Genomic DNA, 18,625 nt, shown 5'->3' with positions numbered 1-18,625 from the left:
AGACCAATCTGCTTCAATGAATTTTTCAGTATCTCTCGTCAGAAAACTCTCGAAAGTTGGCAAACTTCATGGAGCAATGGCGAACTGGGACGATGGCTGCATTCCATTATCCCTAGGGTATCGACGAAACCTTGGTTCAGGGGGATGAACGTGAGTCGTGACTTCATTCGTGTAATGTCTCGGCTCATGTCAAACCATTACACCTTCAACGCGCATCTCCGGCGTATTGGAATCGTGGAGAGCGGTCTCTGCGCTTGTGGTGACGGTTATCAGGACATCGAGCATGTCGTATGGACGTGTACGGAGTATCGTGACGCCAGGTCTTTATTAAAGGACTCCCTAAGGGCCCGAGGTAGACCACCTGAAGTTCCGGTCCGAGATGTGTTGGCTAGTCGGGATATCTCTTATATGCTTCTTATATACCAGTACCTCAAACACATTAATATCCAAGTGTAATCTGTTATACCTCGCTCAGAAAGTATAATCTCCACCTACAGGTTCGACACTAACATCCGCCCGATTCTCTCGATCACCGTCCCTGTCCACCATCTTCATTGGAACTAACAAGATCTTTTTTTGTCACTAACTTTTCGTTCCCCCCTTCCATGTCTCTTCACCATCTCGATGGCAACTAATTAGATCTCTGTAGTTTTCAGACATTTTGTTTCCATACCCCCTATTTACCTCGGTTTTCACAATATTTACTTTTTTATTTTCTCATCTCTTCGTAACATCACCATCACCGCCTACGGTCCTACGCTCCAGACGATGACCAGCATGCGGGACACCCGCCGGGCCTTCGTAGCCTGGGGGTGTTTCCCGCGGACCCACACGGACCGAAGGATGCGGCCAACATGGACATTTGCAAACGCCATATGGGAGACCCTCATGCAATATCCAATTCACCGGCATTACATAATGATACTATTCTAGTTTTAATATAGTCGTAATTAAGATTAGTAAATACCCTTGGCATCTTAGAGCTTAAGCAGTGTGCCTTAAAATTGTATTATAATATTGAATAAAAAAAAAAAAACAAGAAGTTCTCGGATTTCATAAACGACTCTTCTGATGCCTTACCTTTCGTTTGCCCTCATTTAAGTACAATCACTCTACAATTTTCATATTCAGTGCCTGTCAGTCTTTAGCTAACGAGCGATAGCGATGATGTCTTTTGATGAAGGTTGCAAAAAATATTCTAGCAATTATCCTGCTCATTGAAATACTCTGAAAATTTTTTAGTGAACTTACTACAGCACTCCTCCATGATTACCCTTGTAACTACCTCTGAGTAGTGTAGAAAGTTGGAATTTGCTAAACTTAGTGTCGAATCGTTTAGTTGTTTCGCATCTAAACTAAATTATCTAGACTTTGTCACGGTAGATTTATGATACAAGCCTTCAAAGCCGAGATATTCGATGAACAAGTAGAGGTACCCGAGTAGAGTGTGAGATTATAAAGAAAACTCAATTTGATGTTGTGCTGTTCGTATATATCGATTGCTTAATTTGCTATCGTTTTGGTCGTTTTAACGGTTAAAAGATCAAAATTGAAAGCAAAAAAAAAATGCTGTGTGACATCAAACTGGAAACTAGTTTTGCTCTCAGTGAAAGCACATTGAAAACTTAATATGATGTAAATTTTCTCGAAATGATACGTCACGAACATAAGCTAAAAATAGAACAGCCAAAACAGGTCCGGGATAATATACATTACGATACATTACGGCGATATTACTCGCAAGCAAGAAAAAAAGATTTTATGCAATCTCCACACTACCGCGGAGAGAATCCGGTTTCGAACTTAGGTGATTTCGAATGCGAACTTTTTACGTTTGCTATGGACTGTAAGTGCTAGTTATAAGGAAATGGAAAATGTTCGGTTATATGACAAGCAGTGTTGTTTCACAAAGTTGTATGCAGGTAGTTCCAGTCAATGCACACTCGTTGCGTCGCTTCCATCCCGCAACCACCGTGAATAGCAGTGTGGCTATTTGAGCACAGTATAAAAATGTTCTCTTTGTCCTTCTCATATCCAAAGATGTAGCATTAAAACATTATAACATTAAATTAAGTTATCTACTTGATCTCAAACAACTCGCACATGTAATCGCTTTGAAATACGAATTTAGAGGCTCCGAAGACCGAACGTTTTACATTGAAGTCTCCTACAACACAGGGGACATGAATTAGGAATCCGGCAATAAGGTATCCCAGATCATTTGTTTTTTCGACTAATTGGGACAATAAACGATTATCTCGCTTCTGATCACAGATAGAACCAGAATCTCTTTAGTAAATTTTAAGTTCTTGCGTAGACTTATAATTCACGATCATTTGATGCAGAATTTTTGTGTTTTGTGACTCAAAATTATGAAGACTTAGTTGGACGGTTTCTTTGGAAAAGTGTATTAAAGTTCCAAGATCTATTAGATGATTGATAAAATTCTTCTCATAGTATCTAGCGTTAGTGAGTATATGCAGTTCCAAGCATTTATAACTAGGAATGAGAATTGTTTTGAAGAGTGTCTTCGACACAGTTTGTGGACTACTTAGGAATATACAAATTAAGCATACATTTTCTTGGTGGCTCCTCTTAGCCACTAAAGTATTATTAAGAATTAGCTCTAGGTTCTGAAATCTGAGACATTCAATGTTCGATGTTCGAACTTCGTGAACAATGAATTTTTCCATACTGTTGGATATAAAGTTATGGGTATTTTCAGAACGGGTTTGGCGAACAGATTATTTTCGCCATCCAGGTCCCCGATTTCTGGATGTACTCAAAATAATGGTCCAAGAACTTCGCGACTTCGTATGATTATCGAAACATTTTTTTTAAACTGAACGCCAATATTGTTACAGGATCGAATACCTAACGTATCTAGAAGAAAATCGATGACGTAAAATATATTCATATCAAATTCAGAAATAAGCTACTTCTACGGCAGACGATCAGCGAGATGGGAATGCCAAAGCCACTGTTCAGATTGACCTGCTTCAGACAAACGTGGTACCGATGATCGCCAATTTATCTAATGCCTCCCAGACGTGTGGTTTGATACCAATATTCTCGTGGTTAAAAAGAAGGAGCAATATTTGCGTAAAAGTTGAAAAAATGTTGAAAAAATCGTTTCTTCGTGGTTATGGTTGCGGTCAACATTTTTGTAAAAGGCAACATAGGATTGAAGGAATAATTCTTCCATTGAAACTTAACTTTGTATTTTTGTGTTGCCAAAAATATTGAAATTTGCTCAATGGATTCACTAAGTTGTTGATTTTAATATTTTCATTTTTTGAGTTTCACAAAACTTTTGCCTTTAAACAGCAAAATGATAACATAATGTGATATTAATTGAAAATTTGAAGAGTCGATATCGTATTAGGATTTCAATCTGATGTTGCTACCATAATCAGATTTCAATTTGTTCTTATTTTGATGTTAGACTTTACTCGGGTAGGCATTTCCGAGCGTTCCAATTTTCAGCAGTTCTTCAGTCAGGAAAAAATACAACGAATCATTCTGAAAATTTCACAGGATATTCTTAACTAAATTTCGAAGACATTGTCAGGTGGGTTTTTCTATACCTTGCCCCGTTTCCAAGAAAATTTAATTTGAAACGGGAAAATAGCAAAAAACCTACCACTATCCTCAGCCCAGCCCAAAATTTAGTTGAGAATATTCGATATGTTATCGCGATAAAAATAAAGTCTTGTATTTTTCTATGAAACAAAATCAGTTTCCATGCATCCGCCATTTTTTTAGCTTTGGTTTCCTGATAGCATTCCGAAAAAGGAGAGAGAAATAAAATTGGCTCGACAAGGCTGCCAAACACACAGACATTCAATCTTTGTGAAAGTTGAATATATTTTCATTGTTCATTGAAATCCATGTAATGTCCAACCCATACGATAGATTAATGTTATGAAACTTCTCATCAAAATAATAAAATGTATGCTGGCAACCCGGTACAGTTTGCTCATATACGAGAGAATACAAGAGAAATACGATGCGCAAAGGGAATTGAGCGAGCCACGTGGTCGATTTAGTGATGTCTGATTTTTCGTGTTAATCGATTATTAGGTATTCGATTAATAAAAGAGTGGTCGATTGGAGTAATCGATTACTATTAAGCACTAATCGATTAATGTATTTAATCGATCAAATTATTCTAGGCGGAATCAGATCTGCCAAATGAAAATCTATGTTGAATAAAAAATCTTTACCATTAATGGTAAGTTTGAGAGGTAAAGAGCTTTTACCCCCTAATTTATGCTAGGTGTACGGCTAGTAAGCCGAAACTTGTTTTGTTCGGGACGTCGGTTTTGATATTACACTTAGGTGTAATATCAAAGAAGTGTTTTGCAAATAGCATTAACTTTACGTTTGCCTAGCGGTTTATGTTGAACCGTCAGGTCGGAGGTAGCAGTTCAACATAAACTGCTACGCACTGATGAGTCTAAGACGGAACGTAAAATCAAGTTTACCATTAATGTATCATAAAGCGAGCAAAAATCTGAGAAAATGTGAAACGTTCAGGTCGGGCTCTTATTCGCTTATCGGATGTCGTGTCGGGCTTGTCTTCTCAACCAGCAGCAACAAATTATCAGTAATCGCATACAGCTTCTGAATGCTGAATCTGTATTCGGGAACCGAATTTTGGATTGGGTTATGGTACAAAATTCGAAACTGCATTCAGAACCTTGATTCTAGTCCACTTAATTTCATATTTAAAGTTTTGTTTCAAAATTCAATTTTAGAATTAAGGTCCAGATTACAGTTTTAGAATTAAGGTCCAGATCTGGAACTGAATTCTAATTACAAATTCTGGAACTAATTTCTTGACTAAATTTGGGAACTGAATATATTTCCTTAATATATGTTCGGAATTTAAGTCCAGAATTCCGATTAAAGATCCCACATTCATAATTCAGGTACATGCATTTTCAGAATTCAAAACATGTATGTTGGATCTATATTCCGAACTTGGATTCTGGAACTAGATTTTGTAACTGAATTCAGTTCTTTAATTCAGGTTCCAGAACTTCAGTTCAGTTCAGTTTCAGACCTCTAGAACTAAATTCATGAACTAAATTCTTGATCTGGATTCCGAACCAGAATTTCGCAACTAACTGTTCGGCTGAAAAGTTCGTATCGTTTAATAGAAACACACATTTTTTTGCCAAAATTCGTTTTTATTATTCAACATAATTGCCATCAGAGGCTATACAGCGATTATAGCGATCTTCCAACTTTTCGATACCATTTTTGTAGTACGATTTGTCCTTTGCCTCAAAATAAAAAAAAATTTTTACCAGCGAGCATTCTCTTGAGGTCTGAGAACAGGAAAAAGTCACTGGGGGCCAAATCTGGAGAATACGGTGGATGAGGGAGCAATTCGAAGCCCAATTCGTTCAATTTCAGCATGGTTTTCATCGACTTATGACACGGTGCATTGTCTTGATGAAACAAAACTTTTTTCTTCTTCAAATGAGGCCGTTTTTTTTGAAATTTCGTCCTTCAAACGCTCTAATAACGCTATATAATAGACACTGTTGATGGTTTTTCCCTTTTCAAGGTAGTCGATGAAAATTATACCATGCGAATCCCAAAATACAGACGCCATAACCTTACCGGCCGATCGTTGAGTCTTCCCACGCTTTGGGTTCCGTTCATCGCATGCAGTCCACTCAGCTGACTGTCGATTGGACTCCGGAGTGAAGTGATGGAGCCATGTTTCGTCCATTGTTATAAACTGACGAAAAAAGTCGGTTTTATTTCGATATAACAGCTCCAAACACTGCTCAGAATCATCAATTCGTTTTTGTTTTTGATCGATTGTGAGCTCACGCGGCACCCATTTTTCACAAAGCTTTCTCATATCCAAATATTCGTGAATAATATGTCCAACACGTTCCTTTGATATCTTTAGGGTGTCAGCTATCTCGATCAACTTCACTTTACGGTCATTGAAAATCATTTTGTGGATTTTTTCACGTTTTCATCGGTAACAGCCTCTTTTGGACGTCCACTGCGTTCATCGTCTTCGGTGCTCATATGACCAGTACGAAATTTTGCAAACCACTTACGAATTGTTGTTTCGCCCGGTCTGGATAACACTCATCAAGCCATTTTTTTGTATCGGCGGCACTTTTTTTCATCAAAAAGTAGTGTTTCATCAACACACGAAATTCCTTTTTTCCCCTTTTCTTCACAATAACAAAAGTAGCTTCACTCAAAATGCAATATCTCACAAACTAATAATCAGACAGCTGTCAAATTTATACACGTATCTTTCGAAGGTTGGTACTAACTGAAAATGGTATGTGTTCAATTCTAGTGGCACCCTCTCATAGAAACGTTACGAACTTTTCAGCCGTTCTTTTAAATTCTGAGCCAGTCCCAGATTTTGAGTCTAGTCATAGAGTCCAGTTTAGGGTTCCCACGTATTCGGGCCTCGCCCGGCAGTGTCAGGCTTAAAAGAAGATGTTGGGCTGCAAACTTATGAAAATTCTGCCGGGCCGCAGTAAAACCGACGACTTTTGGAGATTCACTTAATTATCACTCGTTGTGACGTAAAGTATTAAAAAAGAAAATGTTTTCTTCTGAAACTTGCAAGGATCGCAACGCAGATTTTCCAGAAAATAGATCTCTAATCAAATACTTACATCCCTTATAAGGTGCAAATAATACATTGTAATAAATTCTCAAGTACAACTTCAGCATCAGGTATTACATCACAACGATTTTATATTTTCGGCATATCAAGGAAAGTTGACCTAAATTACTGTCGGGTAAGGGATGCTTCCAAGGTGGTGACCCGAGTCCAGTTTTACAATCGTCGATATTCGGAAGTGTGAAAAGGTCATGTCGGTTTTAATCGTATATGATTCCACCCGCTTTTTTTAATATGAAATTCATCTTCTTATTTTTGTGCATCCCTGCGATGTGAATATGAAAAGGCTGACAACACTTTTTTCACACTGCTGTAACACTAAGATGCCGAGGACACGCGCTCACTCTGTCAGCAGCCTGAGACTAAACGTTATTTACAAATTGATACAGATCTCGATTAATTGATTGCTATTGATTGATTAGCTCGATTACGGGCACTGCCGTTAATCGATTACAAATACTCGTTTACTCTAGCTTTTTAATCGATTATTTTGAATAATCGACTAAAAATATACATCACTAGGTCGATTCAAAACCCAACACGCGACCCTCTGTCCTCAGACCGTAATGGTGTTAATATGAAGTGGCAGCACACCTCAATCCTGTTGTTCCTGAATAAAATTTCAGCGCATTTTGACAGTAATAATTATATCTATCGTGAAGATAGGATTCTCATTTCTGGAGTTTTGGGAAAACAATCAATTATAAAAAAAAACGTTAATCACTTTCTAATCTTATAGTTGTTCTGTAATTTGACTTGACGGCATTGAACCCAAATTTATATATCGGAAAATGGAAACCGGTATGCTGTTCATTTGGCGCCCTTGCTTAATTGAACATGTGATTTAAAATAAAGAAACACGTGAATCAAGTAGGCTAAGTGAAATTTTTGCACAAATCAGCTCGTTTGGTGCCAAACAATTTTATTAATAATCTAGTATTCATATTTTGCTCTACAGTCTAGCATGCATTGAGTGGAACATTTCCAATTCCAAACGAACCAATTTTCTAGTTTTTTTAAATGTCATTAAAAAATTCTGCTGTACTTTATACTTAAAAAATGAACTTGAAAATTTGTTGACATTTGGCGGGCAATAAAATAATTATAATTGTATCAATTTATAAAACTTTGAAAAAAACTGTTTCTAGTAAAGAATTATATGATTAATAGTTTTTAGTGATTTTCTAGACGTTGAGAGCTTCTTAAATTTTTGGTGTGAATATACACATTGCTGATTTTTTTGTTCTCTGTTCGCCCGATTGTTTATTCTAAAATCTTTATTTATCGAAGATTTTTGGCAACATTCGAGTCGTAATGAAATCTATCAATTCAATGATGCAACGAATAATTTATATTGTCGTCGCAAAAATGATTACTTACTTACAATAAAAAATTCAAATAATTCCTTTCAATACTTTTCAAACAAACACGAGTGACCCAAGGCTCTCCTATGTATCTAATTTTTCTTTGGTTTCATTCTTCTCTCGAAAAACAATGTTTTGTAAGGGAATGAAAATCGTGTTTTTATTCATACTCAACGAGTAAACAAGCAATAATGAAATATCACGATTCGGAAAAAGAAAATGCGAGACATGTTTACCACAGCAACAAATCAATTTTGTATAATTCAATTTTTTAACGAATCGCATTGTAGGCTCATATTTTTTTTGTTGCATTAGCATGGCATAAACTGTAGGAGAAAATGGATAACATGGACCCCCCCGGGAATGATTGTTGGTTGCTCCATTTGTTCGTTTTCGACGTTTTTGCACCAAACGTAAATACATACAATTATAAGTTAAACATGCCACACTCCTTTCAATCGCATTCAACAAACCACAACACTTCAAAAGCCCCGATAGACCGCCTCCGCAAATCATCCTGGCGGGGGGTGGGGTTGCAAAGCTCGTTGTTCACTTTGTTCTAACATCGTCTATATTTGCGAATTCCCGCTGGGCTCGTGGCTGCACCTTTCGAACATGCGAACATTCTATTGTGTATTTGTGCGGTGGTCCGCAAAGTGACAACAGCTTTTTCCATTGTCAGCGCCGGGGTGAAAATCGTAACACCCGTTCAGTAGCGGTTTGTTTCCGCTTTTCAACGACGGATGTAGTCCGCGTGTGAAATCCATTTTGCCATTGGAAGCCACCGGGTGAGAATTGGCCTAGCAAAAACAGACTACCACCAGCTGATAGGTGCAACTGTCAGTTTGTGGTTCGCGAGCCGAAAATTTAGCACGATTTATCGTAAATTCCGAGGGAGTACTCGAAGTCTGGTCCGAAATGAACAATTATTCAAAAGTTGAAACAAATTCTACAAAATGTTAAAATCAAAATCACTCAACTATAGAAAATCCGGAAATGCACAAAGCTTAGTTCATGAACACTACACGGAAAAAAAAATCGCACATTGTTTCGGCGAACCAAAGTCGCTAGGCCGCAAGTTTTTGTTCACGGGATAACAAAATATGAAAACGGCCTCTGTGTGGCCACTGGCTCTCGGAGCTGATGCGGTTGCTGTTTGTGTGGGACCAGAACTGAAAAAGTGCTGTTACAACCAACCGGTGGTGGTTTTACATGAACAGGATCGGGAACGGTCTGCCATTGTTTCTTCAACGCTCGTTCGTTCCGTGCCGGGTTGTGTGGAAAATAGGCTTAAAAAGCAGAAACTCTATGGAACCCGATCCTGCAAGTGGCAACTCATTTAGGCATAAAATCGTGTTCATGTCGAAACAAAACCGGACTCGTAGAACTAGAATATTATCAACTGCTTTCTGGAAATGTGGCTCCGAGAGGTACGAGAAAAAAAAACTTCGGCCACGTATGCAAAGTTGCAAACAAATGTGTTTCGTTCCGGGCTTCGGAAGCCGTAGAGGGAACTGGTTTGAGCTAAACATTTTTCTTCTTAGAGCATTCTATGAATTCGGAATGGAATGCATTGGTTGACAAGTAGATTGAGGTGCTGGTGGTCGAAAATAACACACAGCACCTCTGAAATGCGGTTAATTTTCGGCAGGAGATTTGTCGATACTGAGTTGCTGATGCTGTCTAATGCCAAAATGGCAATGAATGAGCTAAAATAACGAACAAGTTTATGGTGTTTTGGAAAACTTCCGATGGCTGAGATAAATTGTTCGCCCGCCAATGACTGAAGTGCCGACAAAACACGTGAACAATCTCGAAAACTTGTTCGTACGAATTGCTCGGTTGGTTTTTGCATTCTCTATGAAAGTTCTGAAAATGAAAGTTAATTTATTTGAGAATTCCTAGTTGTGCCATTTGTTGCTGCACCGTATTATTCTTCTGTTTCGGTTTATTTTTCTTAGTTGTATAATAAGTAGATGTCTACTGAAAATATTGTAATTTTTTCCCCCTGGAAAGAATTCATCTTTGCAAAGTTTTTTTTTTGGAAGTGTATTGTTAACATCCTGTGAGTTGCGCAGTGCAAGAACTGTGAAAAATTTTTATTTAATTGCATGAAAACCCGGTACTTTGGAGAAAATGCAACCAATTTCTAACCAATTCAAAATTTGTTTTAATTCACCTAGTGGTGTAATGATGCCTTTTTACCTTTTTTTATATATATAAAAAATAGGTATAGAATTCGCTCAAACTTTAGAAAAATTTTCCGAGGCCGATTTCCGAGGGCCGAATGACATATACCAATCGATTCAGCTCGACGAACTGAGCAAATGTCTGTGTGTGTGTGTGTGTGTGTGTGTGTGTGTGTGTGTGTGTGTGTGTGTGTGTGTGTGTGTGTGTGTGTGTGTGTGTGTGTGTGTGTGTGTGTGTGTGTATGTGTGTGTGTCTGTATGTGTGTTGTCAACTAAGAGGTCGAGATCTCAGAGATGGCTGGACCGATTTTGATCAAACTAGTCGCAAATGAAAGGTCTCCTCGTCACCCAAAACGCTATTGAATGGTTTTGAGATCGGATGTTTACTTTTTGAGTTATACGAAGTTTTATGTCAAAATTTTCAGTTTTTTGACAGTATCTGTCACAATTGACCTTGAAAACAGAATATGTTTTCAGACTTAGATTCCGCACGGTAATAGCTATCCAACAAGTCATAGGTTGTTAAAATCCGCCCATTATTGACGGAGATATCGAATTTTTTGTGTAAGCGACTTTTCCCTCATATTCCAGCAGTAGAAGTTCTGAGCGCTGTATGGCGAAGAAAGGCTTGGGAGCAACGTAAAACACGATGTTTTATACTGTTACATAAAATAGTTTCTAAGTACCAAAAAGACTGTGAACAGCATTATTTTTCATGACATTTTGCCTCGGACCAATTTTTGCACGGTTCGTTTTTGGCAACATAATCGTTCGAATATGACATATTGGAAAGATGGCAGTACTTCCGAATTCTGAACAATTTCATAATTATATTGATTTAAACTGCTTACAGCAATAAATGCTGGAAGAACAAAACACCCATACACCATTTAAATCAGTTCGTCGAGATCAGCAAATGCGTATGTGACAAATAATTTCACTCAATTTTTTACCTTATTTTCGAAGATGACTCAACCGTTTTCTACAAACTCAGATTCATATGAAAATTCGTATGCTCCTAAACAAGGTTCCTGAATTATGTTCGGATCCGACTTCTGGTTCCGGAACTACAGGATGATATGTGAAACGAAATTAAAATTGTGTAACTTATTTTCCTCGTAGATGGCTGAACCGATCTAAGATTCAAATGATATCTAAGAATCATCTAAGATTTGCTGATTTGAATAGTCGACAACCAAATAAACTTATTTCAGTTTTAATGGTATTCAGTTTTCGATTCGGAAGGCACCCAACAATTTAACTCGTACTACGATTTCTCAAAGATGTCTATACTGATTTTTAAACATATTGAAACAAATGTAAACACAACAGGTGAATTTGTCTGACTTCGGCTACACCGATTTTCGAATTCCGGCTCCAGTATCGAATCGTTTCTCAAAGCTCAATCGTTTTCTCAAATAAAGCCAAATCGAATTTCAGAAAAAAATTCAAATTAAAATAAACTTATAGTCCCACACAAAATTAATTAATTTTATTCAATGCTGACTTCCGATTCTGGAATTACAGGAGGATGAATTTTTAAAATTCAAACCGATATAGAAGATGATAATCCCGAAAAGCTTGAAAGTTGTACTCAAAACTATTGCAATTTATTCGTCATATGGCCATACGAATCGGTTTGGTCTATGCTGGTTCCTGAATACCGGCTCTGGAAGTACCTTAAATTACCGTAAATTCTAAAGTGGAACTCACTTCGACATATCATGAAAAGTTTAATCGATTGTAACCTTTTTAGATAGAGTAATGAGTGATTAAAATGTCAAATTGCAGCTCAAAACGACGGTCATTAAAATAATGTCATGAAAACCGAAGAATATTCATGAAAAAAACACATGCGGATTGATAAAAAAAGGTATCATCTCACTGATAGGTGGATTAAGCACGTTTTTATATATAATACTGTGGTATTTTGAGACCAGTTTCGCTGGTGTAAGTGGCGGTGTACAATATTGAACACACTTTACCCTATATCTCCGGAACCGGAAATCGGATCCGAATAAAACTCAGGAATTCCACATGGGAGTACAATAAGGAGTCTATCAAAAATAAGCTATCCACATACATTTGTGTTGTACGCATGTATTCGTGATGGTTTTCTATGCTCAGATCACAGCATGCTGTGAGTTTGGCTTTCAGCTTTCGTTTGTTTACTTGTTTGTGCGGTTGAAATTCTGCGTTTCAAAATGTTGCGTATTGAAAAGGAAGTGAAAAGTAAGGTTCTGGACACATGGCTAAGTGAGAAGGGTATTACTATGCGAAAATTGTCGAAGTGGTTTGGAATTCATCATGCCAGTGTTAAAAACATAATTAATAAGTTTGGGGAACACTATTCTTTGGATGAGATACCAGGAAGAGGCAGAAAATCCGATTCTTCCAACCCGAAACTGGACCAGAAAGTGGTATCTCTAATCGTGAAGAACACATCAATGTCAATACGTGATTTGGTCAAAAAAGCAGGAACGAGTGTCGGAATGATCCAGAATATAAAGAGGTGAAATCACCTGAAGACTTACAAGAAGCAGAAAATCTCGAAACAAAGTGTAGAACAGAAGAAGCGAGCAGCAACAAGGTCCCGGAAATTGTATTCGCGTCTTTTGCAGTGACCGGATGCATGTGCTTTTTGATGGACGATGAGACTTATGTAAAGGAGAACTCAAAAACCCTTCCACGTCCACAATACTTTACTGTCGTCGTTGGGGAGAATGTAAGCGATTCGGACAGCTCGATTCTAGTGGAGAAATTCGGTCGAAAGGTACTGGTATGGCAAGCAATATGTTCCTGTGGTTTGCAGTCAACCATTTTTTACACTACCGGAACTATAAATGCAGAAATCTATCAATCTGAGTGTCTCCAGAAGAGATTGCTGCCTTTATATAAGAAGCATAGTACACCTCCACTGTTTTGGCCGGATTTAGCGTCGACTCACTATGCGAAAACCACTCTCAATTGGCTTGCGGAAATAGGGAATAAATTTCGTTGAGGAAAATATCAATCCACCAAATTGCCCTCAGCTTCGACCCATCGAATGTTACTGGGCAATCGTGAAGAGGGTCTTCAAGAAGACTGGTAAGGCAGTTGGGAACATGTAGGAGTTTAAAAAAATTTGGACTCAAGCGTCCGAAAAATGCGATGCAACACTTGTCCGGAGCTTGATGAAGGGCGTTCGATCAAAAGTTCAAAAATTCGTGAAGGAATAACTAAAATTTCATCCGGTTTTCATTATGATCAAGTTTAACCTCGTACAATTAAGGATCAATTTTTAGTTCGAATAAAATATCGTTTTTGTATCATAGTTTGACAGAAAAAATTGTGGGTAGCTTATTTTCGTAGTTTGAAAGAAAAAATTGTGGGTAGCTTACCTTTAATTTGAATAAGTTTTGCAAAATCGTTTCAGCCATCTCCGAGAAAATCTAGCGAGATTATTTGATACATACACACACAGACATTGCTCAGATCGATGAACTGAGCCGAATGGTATATGACGCTTAGCCCTGCGGGTCAATTTTTACTACTCGGTTTTTCAAGTATGTAATTGCATAACCTTTCTATATGGGAAATGCAAAAAGTGCTAAACAGGTTGAAGACCGAATGAGTTTGAATCACAAGCGCAACGTAGAAATAAAACCGTGTGAAAGACGGATTGAAAGATTGAAACTGATTTCACCACGAATCCCAACATGATCAATACTTGATGTTACCAAAAAAGATAGATGTTTCGCAAACTGACGTCCTGGTTGACGCTCCCAAGGTTTATACTAGGATGCCCTACACGGGAATGTTAACCACTAACGAATGCCAGTACAAGAGATTTACCCTAGAACTGTTCGAACTGTTGACGTAGGACTACACAATGATTGTCAAAATCACCACTAAAATTTAGTGTGAATATTTAGGCAGCTGTTTTATTTGTTCCATATGAACTAATTTGTATATATGCGGCACATGTTTTCGAAAATAATTCCTCGAGCATTTTGGAAGCCCTGAAAAGGACCGTTTTGTTAGGTGATGTTGCTGAAGGGAGGCGCTGATTGTTTAAAACAAGTCGAGCGATAGGTGTTCAAGACCTGACCACTTGATTGTAGAAAACCAGATAAATTCAAAGTAGATGATCGTTATAAAACGAAGAATATATAGAAAAGGTAGACTATTTGCGAAAACCGATTACAAGAATGAATGCATCCAACGTCATTTTTCCGTTTTTAGTGCCATACAATAAATAATATAATATTGTTGAGATTTAGCTTCATGCCGCTATTCTTAAAGCGTGCTAAATCAGTACATTTGGTCCCATGCATCGCAAATCCTAGTGACTAATAGTTCTGATAAAAAGCAGTGGATGCATCAATTTTTAAGCCGCTCGTTGCGTACATTGTTCAACTTTCAAGTAACGAGAAAATTTGCTCGATAATCTTCCTGAACTATTGAGTAGCCAAAAGTTCCACGTGTACTTTTAAGCAAATTAATTGGGAATTCCTCGGATTGAGCCGAAACATGTTCAAATGAAGCATATTGGCCATCCTAAATTCTCTGTCCCATGCCCAGGATTTCACCGCAGATGAAAAATAAAACATATAACTGATGATTCTTTATGTATCTAATTCTAGGTGTAATTTTAATACTTTTTGGGGGTACGGGTATAGCGTGATGGGTAAGTCGATGCCTTTCACGCCGCCCTCTTGGGTTCGATTCCCATCCCCGCACATAGGGTCAGAAAGTTTTTCTGGCCCGAAGAGGCGAATGACATTAATGTTAAAGCCTCTATAATTGAAACAAAAAAAAAAATACTTTTTGATTCTTGGAAGCGGGAGTACAATTTCAAAATTGCAAAACAAATAGAATGAATTTCCGAATTCGCATAGATCGTAGATCTCCAATTTGGTAAATTTTGGATGGGAATACGGAAGATTGAAGCAGGAAGTTCTATGCTTCGAGGGAAGAGATTTTCACATTTCTCTTATCACATTGTCCCATGGTCCGGAGTACACTTCTGTTCTGGCATTACAGAGTGATGAGAGTCAGCATGCTTATGCTTAACAATTGCGATTAGTGAAAATTTTTCAATTTCATGAGTATTTTTTCACAAGCGATGGTGAACCGAGGTGCACATTTTTAGAAAACATACTGCTAAATTGATCAAGTTGACAGATGTTGTCAGTTAATGAATATATAAAACTACTTTGGGACTACTAGTCCCCGGTTTCCACTTCCGAAAGTACCGATAATAGTGAAGGAAATCTCCAAAAAACGGAACTCACTTCTGTTTCTCAGCAACGGTTAAGCCGATTTTCACGAATCATGATTAAAATAAAAGCTCTCATTGTCTTTATGTTATACTGTCCAGTTTCATCATTACCCGACTTCCGGTTCCGAAATTGAAGGGCGATTAATATGAAAACATTCAAATCGTCATTCAAAATGACGATGCAAAACTAGTACGCGTTGGAACGTGCAGCTTTGCTCCATTCGCAGCATGCTTTGTTCAATTTCGTATAGCGTGCAGGGTTGCCACATTAATAATTGTATTTTTCAGGTGAAAAATATGTAAATTTGTAAATAATTTATTCCATTTGTACCTACTTGTAAATATTATCACAAAATCATGATAACGGAAGTTTATAGAATCACTTGAAAAATTGATTAGTGAAAATTACTTCGGAGCGCAAAGTGTTCTATATCATTCGACACAGTTCATCGAGCTGAGCAATGGCTGAGTGTGTTTATGTGTGTATGTGTCAAATAATGTCATTCATAAAATAAAAAAATCTCATAGTCCCATAGGTTGCTATTGAATTTCATTATGCTTTCATAGGGTAAAGGAGGGTTTAAAATTGCAGACAGTCATTTTAAACGAAGGGGTAAATTTCTTAGAGAAGTAGCTCAAAACTGATTTAATTTGTAGGTTATATAAGTTACTTACTAATTGAACCGACCGGTTCCCAGTTCAGGGTTCCAGAAGTACCGGAAATAATGGTCAAAAACTCTAAAATGAGACTCACTCAAGATGATTTGATCGATTTCTACAAACTTAGGCTGCAATGAAAGTTCATATAGTCTCATAGGCTGCTGTTTAATTTCATCCGGGTCCGACTTCCGGTTCCAGACCTATAGGGTAAAGTGTGTTTAATCATTCAGTGCCAAGATGCGAAATAAAGAAAAATTCCTATTAACTTGGCATAACTGTTTAAGAGTCTATTTTTGAAAATATGAGTAATATGAGGAAGCAGCATTAATACAACACTAGGTGGATGAAAACTTGTTTTCATTCGTTGCTTATTCTATTCCGTTGCTCCGGAACCAGATGTTCGATTCAGATAAAATTCAATAGTAGGCTATGGAATTTATAATTTAATTCTACGCTTATGGAAATCAAATAATTGGTCTTTGTAGAAATTAAGTGCATATTTTTTTTGGTATATGAAAATAGTCCATATTGCATTACCTTTCTTTATCAATAAGGCAAAAAACAGGAACTTGTATATCGAGATGTATTTCTTGTGAAAAATTTGAAATATGATTCATGAAACTCCTTAGTTTGTACCACTCTGCGTTTTTTTTTGCCGCGAATGCGACTTACTATGGGGCGCCTTTTCAAAATTCACCGTGTGGAAGAATGGGTAGAAATTAATTGTGAATGTTTCGAATTGCACTAAACGAAACAACATAATTCCCCGTTACACAATACAAGTAGGTTTAGAATTTTCCCTACACAAAAATCTCAGAATTGCGGAAGCAAAAGATGTCCTCATGGTAATAACCAAATCATATATAACACATGGATCAATAAGTCTTGAGACTAACAATGGAAACAACAGTTTTTTTGCAAAAATTTTTTTTATTCATCAACATAATCACCTTTTAGGGTGATACAATGGTTCCAACGATTTTCCAATTTTTAAATACCATGTTTATAAAAAAAATTATCTTTCGCTTCAAAATAAGCTTCAGTTTCAGCGAAGACCTCCTCGTTTGAGCCAAATCTTTTTCCCTGGAGCATTTTTTTAAGATCAGCAAAGAGCCAGTAGTCACTGGGGGCTAAATCCGGTGAGTATGGGGGGTGGGGAAGCAGATCAAAGCCCAATTCGTTCAATTTATGAATCATCGACTCGTTGCTGTTTTTGTTCCATCGAAAGCAATCGCGACACCCACTTGGAAAAAACCTTTTTCATGCTCAATTTTTCATGAAGGATAGTAAATACACTTCCATATGATATCGGTGTCATCTCAGCAATCTCACGGAGCTTCACTTTACGATCTTTCATTATACTTTTTGTCACTTCACTCACATTTTCCGGTGTAACGGCTTCCACAGGTCTACCCGAGCGTTCCGCGTCATTTGTGCCGGTACGACCACGTTTAAACTCGGCGAACCACCGACAAATCGTTGCTTTTGATGGACAAGAGTCCGGATAGCATTTTTCAATCCATTGTTTCGCTTGCACGGTGTTTTTACCCATTAAAAAACAATGTTTTATCAAAACACGAAACTCGGTTTTTTTTCCATTTTTTAAACAAACTACTCCAACCTCGATAACTCAGCTGTTTCTGGTCGAATCGATTCTAGAAAGACGTGGTTACTGGTTTACTATGAGCGTCATCTCTGTTTTAGTCTCGGGACTTATTGATCCATGTGTTATAATAGGGCTGAAGAGTCATCACTTGGGGCTGAACACCAAATATAAATCTTAATAATTTAATTTTAACTCATATTCTAATAAATAGATATTAAAAAAACACATACTTATTTTTTCATGTCATTAGAAATATGATCAGCAATTTAACATAAAAAAATTCAACAGTGTGAGGTAACCATAAATATCTTTAAAAATCCAGTTTCCTCAAACTTTTGGGAACAACGTTGAACAGTCATGACGCTTTCTTACCATTTTCGCACTCGGGCCACGGTTTTGAGTCATTCTCAGTCCATCTAGATGAGTATAGAAGGTATAAAAGGTAAACCATGGACGAAAATCGGTCACCTTTTCTTGTGCGTTAGGAGAGACTGAACAGAATGCAGGTTCAAAAGTTAAAACTAAAACTCGGGAACTGAGTCTTTGTCCTAAGTTCTGCAGCCAGATTTTTGAAACTGATTTCTTAACTAGATGTTGAAACTGACTTTTGTGTCTTAATATAAGTTCGGAAGTCGTATTTATAGTTCTGATTCTCAGGAGCAAAATTCTAGATCTGGATTCTGAATCAACACTTCAGATCTGAACTTCCAACTAGTATTTCTGAACTAGCTTTTAAATAATAATTTAATTCCTGAACTCAGTTTTCTAAATTCATATTCAGAATTCAATTCCGTAATTCAGAAGCTGTATGCCGGAATTAAATTGATTTTGAGTCTGAATTCAATTCCCTAAGCCAGGTTCGCAAAT

At 37.3% G+C, this 18,625-nt stretch overlaps 1 protein-coding gene across 2 annotated transcripts in view; it reads right to left on the bottom strand.

Annotated features, from left to right (window-relative positions):
• Window positions 1-18,625, bottom strand: part of LOC131435237 (uncharacterized) — a 401,022-nt gene that overhangs the window by 49,573 nt on the left and 332,824 nt on the right. The window lies entirely within an intron of this gene.

Source organism: Malaya genurostris, chromosome 3 (assembly GCF_030247185.1).
Source record: "Malaya genurostris strain Urasoe2022 chromosome 3, Malgen_1.1, whole genome shotgun sequence".
Classification (NCBI taxonomy): domain Eukaryota; kingdom Metazoa; phylum Arthropoda; class Insecta; order Diptera; family Culicidae; genus Malaya; species Malaya genurostris.
Note: the sequence above shows the minus strand (reverse complement) of the source record. Positions and strands in the feature narration are given on the sequence as shown.